Below are 13,900 nucleotides of genomic sequence, written 5' to 3' on the forward strand. Positions count from 1 at the left end.
AAATGCAAACACACACCTCCTGGCGTCTAATCGACTCACAAAAACGGTATTTACAAATTCCGGATTCGTCAAAGTAAGTTTACACCCAGGAATGGGATCAATTCCTTTAGAACTAATCTATGGGTACTTAGTATTCCCTAGCACAGATCCAACTTGATGATCAGCAAGCACTGACACAACAGCGGGTAGCATAACCTGATGATCAGCAAGCACTGACACAACAGCGGGTAGCATAACCTGATGATCAGCAAGCACTGACACAACAGCGGGTAGCATAACCTGATGATCAGCAAGCACTGACACAACCGCGGGTAACACTTAATGGTGATCAGCAAGCCGGGACCCATCCACGGGTAATATAACCTGATGGTCAACAAACACTGACAGGACCGCGGGTAATATGACCTGATGATCAGCAAGGACGGACTCAACCACGGGTAACATAACCTAATAGCAAACACACAGTGATCCATCCACGGGTAATATAACCTGATGATCAGCAAGGACGGACTCAACCACGGGTAACATAACCTAATAGCAAACACACAGTGATCCATCCACGGGTAATATAACATGATGATCAGCAAGCACTGACCCGACCGCGGGTAATATAACTCATTAAGCCCTGGAGCCGCTCCACTGCCCAACACCTGGCACCCCTCGCTGACGGCCTGATTGCTGCGACGAGGCTAATTAGTGCTAATCATGCCTGATTTCCCTGGCAGGTCTCGGATATGACAGGAAACTGTCTAGTCTCACAAACAAGTACTGATTATTTAATTGTGTCGTAAAGATGTAAATGGGAAAGAGGCCGATGTGAATACATATATTACAGCATTTCATGTAATTTATTGCCTGTGTCTCTCATACCCCTTTGCCAGTGTGTGTCGTATTATTATCAACACCTACGCGGTCTTTGTACGTACGAGATGAACAAATATACAAATTCCTCCTGTCTCTGTCATCGTATGGACTGAAGTATAATATATTATTTATAATACAGTTTAAAAAGAGGGGGGCTTGCATTATAATCGTCTATATTTTTTGCCAATACATTGCTCGTGCTTACTGACTATTTCAAAGGTGTGTAAGGGTGTATCAATAGCTGTGTAAGTAACATGGAACATATAGAGATCTATAGTTTGTCACTTTGTTCATCTTAAAGGTCACATGCAACGTAAAACACAACTTGGCAGATTATTGTACCTTTCGGTATGCAGTTACCGAAACAAATCATAAAAAATGCCAATTCAACCTATAAAGTTGAAAAAAAACGCGATGAAAAAAAAGCCCGCGAAATCGGAGTTCAACTAAATTCCCCCCAGCGCTGGGGGGAAAACTGGTTTCAACAGCTGTGCTGCGCTGCGTCCATAACGCATGCGCAGTGAATAGGTTCGCGGAGCTTGAAACAGTATGCATGCCCAGAGTCTGAGGTCGTGAGCAGTAGTCTAATCTTGGTTGTGTACACAAACAAGTAAATAATCTACTCGTTACGTAAAAAAACTTGTTGATTGTGGTAAGCAGTCTCAGTCACAGAGAAAGCTCAGTGTCTGGTTTATTCACACCTATATGTCTGTCTGCCTATCTGCTAAAGACAACATGCAATACACAGCTTCAATCATTGACCACGTGCAATTTGAACTTAACACCTATCAGACTATACGACATAAAGAAAATAAGTTGATTTATGACTCGTGTACCCGAGTCCCGTGTCCGCTACATTATGTAATTAGGCACGTGTGATACACATGACATGTTTTTATGTCTGTGGGTTGCAAACAAACTACATTAATTTTTTCGGATGACTGAATCTGTCGGAAACTGGTGTAAACTCTTGTCAGTTTCAAGTCCTGCTTTGTACTTGGACGAATGACAGATTCCAGCCACGCAGTAGTTTACCATCTCTACTGACATGATTTTTGATTGGATCAAACGCAAATTCAGAGAACATGTATTTTCCAAACCCAACATCTCTATATACATTCTTCATGGATAACGACTTCTTTTAGTGTATATGATTTTGTTTGACAACAGTTTATGAATCCATACTGAAACGACGCATCAAGTACACAAAAAGAAGTTGTTATCCATAAAGAATCTTACTTTCTTGTGACTGGCTATACTTCTAAAATGCCCATCAAACAGATCATCTTTCTGTACACACAATGAACCCTCAGCATATCAGCAAATGAAACAGTCAATCGGAAGCCGTCGTTACACTTGAGTGCATATCCACCCGCTGTGACTGGGTTCCGTGTCCCGAGGGCTTCGTTTCGGGGGAAGTAAGCCCAAGTGCAAAATATCGTAATTTTGAATCGCGATTGTACGCTTATAATTTTGTTTATTTGGTTTTTTTTAAAGCAGCAGTGTATATTATGTGTCATGAATTAGTGATAAATATGTTTTAATTATGTTTGATTTTTTGGTTGCATGTGACCTTTAACTTAACGCTGCAAACATAAATCACCATTCATACACATACATACTGCATGAAACATTTATCATTACTCGATGCTAAACAAAGCTTCCCGTGATGTGATGGGATAAAATATCCCGAATGTAACGCATTATATCTCACTTACTCATTATATTGGCTGATACTTTGACCAATCGTATCGTGAGAACTTGTCACATTGGAAGGGTAAGGTGATGGGGCGTGGCCTAAATTTCTGAAGAGCACGTTTGGAGACTCAAAGTGATAGGGTAGAGATTGATTATTGGCTTTATCGTTGACCAATTGCTATATGTTGTGTTTCGGCTGTATCAATTATCATGCAACAATTTGTGTATTGTAATCATAACATCAGTTACTGTAATGATGTATGAAAGAAACACATAAGACATATGGGAGTAGACTGACACTATGATGAGTGTATTTGTTCTCAGATGGTGAACACACATGTCTTAGTATTTTGGAAATGTAAAAGAATAACGACTGAAAAGCAACAATTGAAGAGAATGGGTGAAGTTAGTTTTACGGCGATTTTAGCTATATTCCAGCAGTATCGCGCGGGCTTCACACATTGTGCCCAAGTACCATTTGTACAACACAACTAGTGCATAAAGCGTTATCGTCCTTGGAACAAGTCTTTATGGTAGGCCTCTAAACAGTCAGCGTACAAAAACACATCACAGCTTGAACATCTGCATTTGATGTCTCAACGTTTGCCAGTCCGTTTCATAGTATGTAAGACATACTTAAACCAAATGATGGCCCTCTCATATCATTGTGAGAGATTAAATTGTTCAAAACATCTATGTCAATGACAGTAAAGACGAATTTACGCACATGCATAATAATCTATGAAAGAAGCGTTTTCGCTGATACATTGCTAGTGTATACTGAATATTTAAAGGAAAGTACTAATAAGCTAGTCTGTGATTTACATATAACAGATTCAGTTTGTCGCTTTGGTTCATCTAGATTTAACGCAGAAAATATACGTTATCACACGAACATCCATGTATGCATATTGTATAATGCATTCCTTGCACATACATAAGACAAAGGGTCATGGGATGGGCGTCATCAAAGTTCCCGATTAGGACGTTTTGTATCTTAACTGTTCAATATAGTCCCTGATTTGTTATCTATGACCAATCGTATCATGAGATACCTGTCACATTGGAAATGACAGGTGATGGGGCGTGGGCTAAATTTCTGAAGAGTACGTTCGGTCACTAGACCGATACACTTGGATACAGATTGACCATTGGTTTGATCGTTGACCAATCGATATGCTAGATTTCGGCTTTATCAACTCTAGCTATCATGAAAAACTGTGTGTATCGTGAACATACATAATCGTAAGGATGCCTGAAATGTACACGTAGGACTAACAAGCACTTTGACGAGTTTATTTTTTTGAAGCGTTCAAAGCGCTACAATCCGATTATTTTTACCCCAGATAACCCAATCCAATCATTGAGTAGAGATGTTATATATTTGCATATACTTTTTGCGCACACTACTTGTACATCAAACATAATGGCTTGCTGAATATTTCAATATAATCTGTACATTGTTACGAATAAATATCATAATTTAAGTACATATATTATAGAATTACAAAAAAGTAACACGATACTGATTTATTGTGATGTATACACTTGTAGTTGAATCTCCCCAAATATTTATGAAGATGGGCATATTTATATTTGTTTTGAAAGCAAACGAGGTTCAGAAGATTGGCAATGGGCGTGACTCCACAAAACTGTTTGTCCAATGATGTAACAGCGCATAAGTTTGTTTTACACTTGTCACGGGACAAAAGTTTACCTGGACATGCATTCAACCAGAGGCTGTTATTTTGAGGTTGAAAGAGGTGTTCATATATTTAGTGTTGTCTGATTGAATGATTACACGCATCAATTCCGTAACTGATATATTCTCCTCCTTTTATTGACGATGGATCTGATACACGTGATCATTACACAGGATAAGATAATTACAGGGATCAAATACAAACCTTTCTTACACAATGCTCATGTAAATTGCATTGAAAAATCACATTTCATATAAGCATGAAACAGCTTGAACAAAATACCCCAGTTACCCTTGTATGATTTATGTGTACAATATATGTATATTATGAGTAGATGCAAGAGGTATCACTTCATATTCGATTATGTATTATTGTCAACTTTAAAAATCAGTAGTCGCAAATGATTTAGGTCTAAATTAGTAACTTGGTTTATTTCAAATCTACACGAACATGAGTGTAATACAGTATTGCTATTTATGTCTACGATTCATTATATGAACTATCACAACGAATGAATGAAAGATTTAATTTAGAAGAACGTTTTGTAAGCTTGTCACCGTTAATTCAATCAATGTGCAAACATAGTATCTTAGTATTCACTCCCAATGACGAATAACAAACACTTACCTCCTGCAACAACATCTCATAATCCCCTTTCTTGCAGACATGTGTTCATTTGCCTGTATAAGCCCCCGACATTGCAAGCAATTGTTATCAAAACACATTAATAGTTCTTCTGATTAACACAGAAAGTAACCTCTCTCCTAAGAAAGGCTAATCTTTGATCATTACTGCTAAACTGATTGAAATGATAGGTACAGTGCGAATAAAAAATGTAAAACCCCCAATACGCGGCTCTCGCTGAATAAGAGGTGCTTTTTATTACCCCCAATACGTGGCTCTCGCCGTGAGAAGCTAATTAATTTGCCGCATATACGCGGCTCTCGGCCTTAATGAGATAACCTGATGATCAGCAAGGACGGACTCAACCACGGGTAACATAACCTAATAGCAAACACACAGTGATCCATCCACGGGTAATATAACCTGATGATCAGCAAGCACTGACCCGACCACGGGTAATATAACCTGATGATCAGAAAGCACTGACCCGACCACGGGTAATATAACCTGATGATCAGCAAGCACTGACCCGACCACGGGTAATATAACCTGATGATCAGCAAGCACTGACCCGACCACGGGTAATATAACCTGATGATCAGCAAGCAGATGATTCGCAACTGTTTATACGATGACTGATTCCAATTGTCTGTATGTTGTTCATCATTTGAGACAATGTATTTAATTATGATGCGTTCCTCAGACTTAGACTCTATTTCGTGGATGATGGGCGTGGAAGTCGACAGTACATGACATGAGCACCCTTTCACAGTTTCGAAGAGTAAACATTTTGGTCAGATAGGTGGCAGTATTAAACAATACAGATTCATGTAGGCTGGACATCAGTTTCTAAATATAAACCTTGTGTGGGGTGTGAAGTAATAAGGTGGTATATACTTCTCGCTGATGTAAAGAGGACAAACTAACAAGATATGATATTTGTCTTCAAAACCATGAGTACAGGAGGGGCAAATTACATCCGTTAACGGAATTTCGGAACCAGCAGAAACGCCGCGTCTATACGCTTAGATATTAAAATCGGTTGATGCAAAGCTAAATTAAGTTAAAACATGGCGTAATTTAGCAGACATAACGAGATGTAAATAAGGTTCTGAGTGAAGGATGCTTTTGAAGGTTCAATAAGAAAATGACAGTGCGGATTCATGCGGATGTCATTAATGCATTCCATTCCTGTATACGCATCTTTCAAACGCTGCTTAAATACAACATTAAAATGTTCAGTTTTATCGCCATCATGAGCAAAAGCTAAGTCATATGAAAATAGGATGTGGCGAACACAAGACAGTCAGTTGCAGAACCTTGAGCATCAAAGTTTTTCAACATAGCAGAACAATGTGTGACATATCTATTTTCAGGCATTCTTATAATTTTACCCAATATTTAATGACACGAACTACCTTTTAAAATATATTTGCAAAACCTGGTATGGACTCGTTCAACTGGTTTCTTGACAACCACTCCCCAAATGTCTTTACCATATAGGACAATAGGTATCTACAATATTGGCATTTTGAACTGTCCTCCAGTTCCAAAGGTAAATTCTATAAAACTGTTAAAGACACTATATTATTTGATAACTATCTGTTTCTACCTAAAGAAATATATGTATACCGATTCTTAAATTCAAGCTGTCTAACCATAATCTACCCATCGAAACAGGACGCTGGTCCAATACTCCAAAAGAAAATAGACTTTGCAAACTTTGTGATTCTCCGTCTGTTGGGGACGGATTCCATTATTTTTTTAAATGCGAAGCTCTTCTCCAACAGCGGGTGATGTACATCCCAGAATACTTCTAGAAATGGCCAAATGCATTCAAACTAAAAAAACTATTCTCAGTACAGAAAACAAAACACATTAAAAATCTCTCTAAGTTTTTGAATACTCTTTCTAGCATGCTCAAATTGTAGTTATTGCACTTTAATTTATGAGATGTTTTATCCGCTATCTTGATTGAAGATACATTTCCATCCACAATGTTTTCTCATGTACCACCGTAGGTGGGTCTTTTTCGAGAATAAACTGTTCTGCTAGGTAAGGTCTTACTGTCAGGCATGCTGAAAAAGAGTGTCCATTGATAAATCAGGAAAACGATGGTACCTTTTACGAATAGGGCCTAGCGCTTTATCTGTCTGTTTTGCTAAGGTATAACATGCCTTAGAAAAGAGAATACTACACCAAGATATTTATCAAGGTTTTCCCCGCTTAGTCACAATCTCTCATACTTCGAGAGTCTACCACGATTTTGCATTTTTTAGTATTAACAGTAAGTGCAAATGTTTTAACATCGCTCTCTCAAACACCATGCCCACACAACTGATCAAGGATAGGTTGATAGTTAGAGGCCACTGAGCGACCGCCCTTTCTAAATAAGGGCATTACATTTGCTCCCTTCCACACACTTGGATATATACTAGTCTTTAATGACTGACTGAATAGCATGCATAGTGGTGTACTTATTGAATGTACTACAGTTCTAACACATTTATGACTGATCAGACACTTCATTTACATAAACAGTTACACAATCTAAAATAGAATGAGTGCGTTTGTCAAAGAATGGCATATCAGTGTTTACTTCGTTAATACTAGGGATAGACTCAAAACACTGATGAAGTTTATCTGCTTTTTGCATATCAGTGAATAAGGTTGTATTTTCATCAGCATAATTATGTTTCAAAAGCGGAAGACAAGCGACGGATCCTGAATCTTTAATCGGGAACCGAAGTAATTTCCAATAGATATTGTTATTACTGCAATACAAATCAAGTAAAAAATCGTTTGTAAGACTGACATGAATCCTTTGCACAACATTTCATATTATTTAATTTTTTTTCTTTGTTTCTTGTAAGCCAAGATATCTACTAGACGGTTTGTTTTCTTGGCCTTTTTTCTCTTTCTCTGTTACTACCTTCCCTTCGCAGTTCTGAATTAAATCAAGGTTTATCAGTTGGTCGAACGGTGAGCGTTTTAGAAGGAATGCACACTGAAATAAAGCGGTTGAGATGCTTGTAAAATTGTGCACAGGTTTCATTAACATTCCTTCAGCAAATAAATACGTGTTTCTAATTTGTCCCATTAATCATAGCAATGAGTTTCTCACAGTTACCTCTTTCATAACATGATACTTTTCTCTTACAGGCAAACATCTGTACAACTATATTCATGTAAATCAATTATTATATAAGTGCCAATCAGGATTAAAGTCGGTCATTCAAATGTCCATCAATTAATTGAAATTTATGACCAAATATGTGAGGCCTTAGATGATAAAAAAAACCACTACTGTATGTTTTTGTGAAGTCTCAAAAGCTTTTGATCGTGTGTGGCATAAAGGTTTATTGTTGAAATTAGAAAAGTACGGATTTCATGGTTCATTGTTAAATGGGCCAGCTGATTACATAAGTAATCGTTCACAAAGCGTTTTTTTTAAATGGAGCCCCATCCAAGCCGAGGTATTTACAAGCTGGTGTCCTTTAAGGGTCAGTCCTCAGTCCAATCTTATTTCTTGTTTATGTCAATGACATTGCTGATGACTTAGAGTGCTTGACGCGATTATTTGCTGATGATCTGTCGCTGGGCTTATCTTCATATGATCATCTATTCATTGAACTGAATTCCAACTTGGAAAGGCTGCGCGCTTGGGCAAAGCGGTGACTTATAATATCTAATCCTGGTATAACTCAGGCAATTATTTTCACTTTGCATAAGAATGTTGAGGCACTCAGTCTCTACTTCAACGTGGTTCGGGTCAAAACCGTTGATAATCATAAACATTTGGGATTAACATTTTAAGATTGTAAATGATCTGACCACATTGACAATATTGTAAAAACAACTTCAAAATCTTGTCTACGTAATGTCAAATTTTTATAACCGCGCTGCGTATTGAATAGAATTCATGTAATGCTCATAAGACCCCGTTTCGAATATGCATGTGAAGTATGGGATGGGTGTGCTCAATACTAAGCAAATAAATTAGAACGACTGCAATTAGAAGCAGCAAGATTTGTAACAGGTTTGCTGAAATATACTCATCATGAACATCTGTATTATGAAACTGGTTGGGAATCTCTGACGATATCTCGCTTAAAGTTTTAATATAATTCGTATTTGCCATCCACAAGAAGAATGTGGAATGAATTTCCAGTTGAAGTTAGAAGAAGCGTCACTGAATTCTTTTAAATCTAATATTGTTGTAACACAAAACACAGCTCCCCAATACTTTGATTTTGGACCGAGAATCACTAATATCATCCTTACAAAACTACGTTACATGTGTAGTCAACTGAGCTGGGATCTATTCCTTGCTGGTATAATAGATAATCCAAAATGTTCTTGTGGATTTGTTTGTGAAAATTCATGCCATTGCCTCTTTGACTGTCAACTGTATACTCAAAAGAGATCTACCATGATGGCTAATGTACGCAGTGTTACCAATGCTACTATAAATTCTGAGTTACTACTACGTGGCAATGCAGATCTGACTGATCATGTCAATCAAAGCATATTTAAAATTGTTCAAAGATATATTTGTCAATCAAAACGACTTTCTTAATTATTGCAATTGCCCCAGTCTTTCCCATCTTTCTGTTCTTGCCTGTCCGTCTTGTATAATGAATGTAAATAACATTATGTAAATACTACGGAGAAAGTATTCTAAGTTATACCTTGTATAAGTATACCTTGTACCCAATCATTTCCTCACGAATATGTTTAAAACAAAACAGTAAGTACCAGTTTCACACAATAACTTGCTAGTTAGAGGATATCAATTTCAATCGTTTTCATACAATATATTGTTGATAACAGAATGCATTCGTCCTGCGATTTGTTTACATTAATTTCGCTCTATCAATCAAGTCAAAAGCTGTTAAAAGTCGACAAACAGTAAAATCTTCAGCCTTGAATATTTATTGACTAAACTGTAGAGAATGAACATATTAACTGTTGTGGAATAATGTTCACGGAATCCACCTGGAGATTCAAGTACATCATGTTGCAGCTCGACCCATAATTTGAGGCGCGAATCGATAATAGTTGTAAACACTTTTTCCATGACGTTCAAGAGACTAATGCCACGATAATTGTCTGGGTCAGCATAGCTTCCTTTCTTCTATATTAGGACAATTAAACTTATTTTCACTCGTCCGGGAATTTACCCTTCTCTAAAATGTAACTCAACAATAATGTCAACTAAGGCAACAAGACGTCCAATACGGTTTCAGTAGCATCTGGCAGTATCCCATCTATGGGATTCGTGTTGTTCTAAGTTTATGTCATTTCATCCGACGTTACTTCACTTCCTAGAATGTCGTCACGATCACCGCTCGCTTCACATGTACGTGTGTATGTCAAGGCTGGCTAAACACGATGTAACTTCATGGTCAAACTCGGATTTGTTAGATACATCGTTCTAAGAAGATCCATAAAATATCCAAACGAGATACTATTTACCGGTGAGATACTATTTACCTAATGTGATCCACCCTTGCCAAAGCTTTTAACTAATTTCAAAAAGGATATACAATGTTTATCAATACCTGATTTAGTTATGTTATTGGTTGTCGTATGTTCGTAGACTGGCTGATTTAGTTATGTTATTGGTTGTCGTATGTTCGTAGACTGGCTGATTTAGTTATGTTATTGGTTGTCGTATGTTCGTAGACTGGCTGATTTAGTTATCTTATTGGTTGTCGTATGTTCGTAGACTGGCTGATTTAGTTATGTTATTGGTTGTCGTATGTTCGTAGACTGGCTGATTTAGTTATGTTATTGGTTGTCGTATGTTCGTAGACTGGCTGATTTAGTTATCTTATTGGTTGTCGTATGTTCGTAGACTGGCTGATTTAGTTATCTTATTGGTTGTCGTATGTTCGTAGACTGCCTTCTTTTCCTTACAATGTTCCTTACAAAGATCCTTCTCTTAATTCAATTGTATGATGGTGTTCAGCACTAGTTCTTAAAATGTTTAGTTTTTTTTTTTTATTTCATCTGTTTAGCCGACTTACAGTCTTTATCAAAGCAAGGGGGTTAAGTATTAGTGTTACTATTCATAACGATATGCGTGTTTGAGGGAAGAGATATGAGAGATTTAAAAAAGACCTCCTGCAGAAATGATGCACTATCATGTTGTACGACATGCATTAGCACATGAATCCATTTCATGTACACTTATGTCGTTCAGACATCAGGCTGTACTTTCTTCGCTTACACTTTCCTTAAAGATGCCAGATTAAAGACACCGAAGAGTGCTTTTATCGGTGCACGATAAAAAACGGAAACATTTACCGTTTTTTAGCGCATACAAACATTTTTCACAACATTTAGTAGGGTCTATTTCTCAAACCGCTGAGGTCGTCTTGTAACGGGGATGGCTCAACAACACAAGACCTAGGTCCGTTGAGGCTGTAGTTCTGATTTATTTACTGTAGGTTTGCATGTATAATACAAATCTAAAACAGTGTATATGAATATATAAATCACCATCAGACTTACCTTTCTTACCACATTCTATTCATTGCATATTGTTAAGATAACAATTGCTGTACTACCTCTGAACATATAAAAAGAACTCAAGATAAATGGACATCACAAAATTAATGGTTCAGATACATAATGAGATTCTTAGAAGTGCAATTTGCAATCTTCCAAACATAATGGAATATAAGCGTGTCTTACCATTTATGGCAGAACTTGCATCAAACTGACCACATGTTGTGAGGCACCAAAAATATACACCATCCAAGGACCTAAGTATGCATGCCTTAATTAGCACGGAAATGCTAATTCCCAGCAATAAAGTGACCGTAAAATCTGGACTCAAACAGTAATCTGAATCAATTGTAAGTGAAATTATTGACACCATCAACATCAAACCCTGAGTCAAAAAATGCCTCCACCAAATATGTGCATTCAGCTGCAATAAATACGGAATGAACCTTTCAACAATCAAACATATTTTTCTACTTTATTCCTTTTTTAATAAAATCAATTATAACTAACCTGAAATCCACCAAAGTCTAAATCATCTACTCGTGACTTTCAAACCACCTTGCCCAGTTGGGAAAAACACAGCAAGTGAACCACCTTCACACTTTCCAAATGCAACTAAATTCAACATCCAGTCAACATGCTGCTCATCTTCAGCCAATGGAAACCAAGGATAAGAGAGCAGGCCTGACCTCATTAAAACTTGGCTAATTTGCATAGGAACTACTTTCAACCCATGACCCAGTTGTGACTTTGAATACATCATGGACTTGTGAAAATGTAAACCTGTTCACTGACAATTGTATTATTGTTTAAAGTGCTATGAATTGATCCGAAATAGATAAATAAGACAAGACATGTTAAAATAGTTTATATTTCCAGAACACTTTGCAAAATGTGCATTTTGTACTTTTTACTGTCTCACTAATACTTATACTAACGGATAGGAAGTTAAATATTCGACATTTCTGTGTAGTATAGCTGTACGCAGATCCAGGACCACTGCAATTCTCGCACAACGTTCACTTTTCAAACCTTATGAAAACACACTCGGCATTTATGGGGTAAAAGTCATCAAAACTGTCTATAACAGAACTTCTTAAATTACAAACAAAAGACAGCTGACTATCAACATCGTGTGTGTATTGTGTAGATTAAGAACAGGTGTTCCCGGCGCACCTGTAGCGTCAGATGACTGACAGGAGTTGTCGATTTCCGACTGACGCGAGAAGTAGGTCATGATATTATTATTACATTACAATTTGATTGTTTTTATATTAATCATTTACCTTTTGCCTTTGTTCGCCTTGTAACTTTCGTTTTTATCATTCAGTATTTTAGCTCATGGGTTCTGAGTTAAATAAAAAACTTTTGGAACTTTTTTTAGCAAAGCATGAGTAACATAAACTAACAATCGCCAAGCGCTGATTTGACAACGAGTAACGTTATTACTGCAGGACATTCATCGTTCACCGGGGATGTCAGCCATGTTTCCCCATGACAAAGGGGATGTGTCCACATACAATCTTCTTGAAAAGCATTGACTGCTGTTTGTCTTGGACATCCTGCCATTCTGGTCAATATTACGTCACCCATTCGATACATTAGTCACGTTTTCCTTTCTGTCTAAGACCAGCATTTCATAAGTCAATGAGTGACAACAAAATATGTTTACCTGTATGACAGCTTCTTTATAATACATTTTAGTTGTGTATTCCATTGTCAAACCAGAATGATGTCAAGAGTCAGTACGTTTTACTCGTTAATTTCAACCAACTCCAATCTAAGCATGAATTTAACCGTCATTCATTCCGTTTAAAGCCATGATGATACAGGTCTTGTATCTTGTGGATATATGTGAAATACAGTGACAGCTGGAGAAAGTAAGCTGTGCTTGTTGATCACGTTAAGCACTGACTGGAACTGAACAGCTTATTGTAGAAGGATGGTGTGAGCTATCCATGGCCTCTGCTGCCTAATGCATTACGTCAGTGGACTTAAACGGTTTGCTAGAAGTTATAGCTGTCTCTGCACTAATAACCTAGACTATGTTTGTTGGTTTCTCTTTTCATTTCAACAAAGCACATATATTTCCGTTAATTTTGGAGAAAGTATTTTTTTTCTTGTCCCAGTCATATTCAGGTAAAGTGTACTCGAATTTGGGTGGCATTGCACTAGCTTTCAAACAATGGTCAATCATATTTTATATTGATTCCGAAATCAATGTGTATGTTCATCCTAAGTTAAACAGGACGTGAGTGATGATGACTGTTTTTACTTTAAACAAATCTAGCTGAATACGGTGCTGCTATCTGATAGGTCTGTGTTGTCAAACACACATGGGTAATGCAGCCTGTTTGCTCATTAGCGGTATCTACTCTTTATACTCTCCCTGTTACCTGACATTCATTAATCAGTCTGTTACATGAGATGTGGTGATGTTGATCGGGACGTGGCGCCCACTGTCTAAACGGCGTTTTCTCATGTAGGCTTTGTTT

Source organism: Haliotis asinina, chromosome 1 (assembly GCF_037392515.1).
Source record: "Haliotis asinina isolate JCU_RB_2024 chromosome 1, JCU_Hal_asi_v2, whole genome shotgun sequence".
NCBI lineage: Eukaryota > Metazoa > Mollusca > Gastropoda > Lepetellida > Haliotidae > Haliotis > Haliotis asinina.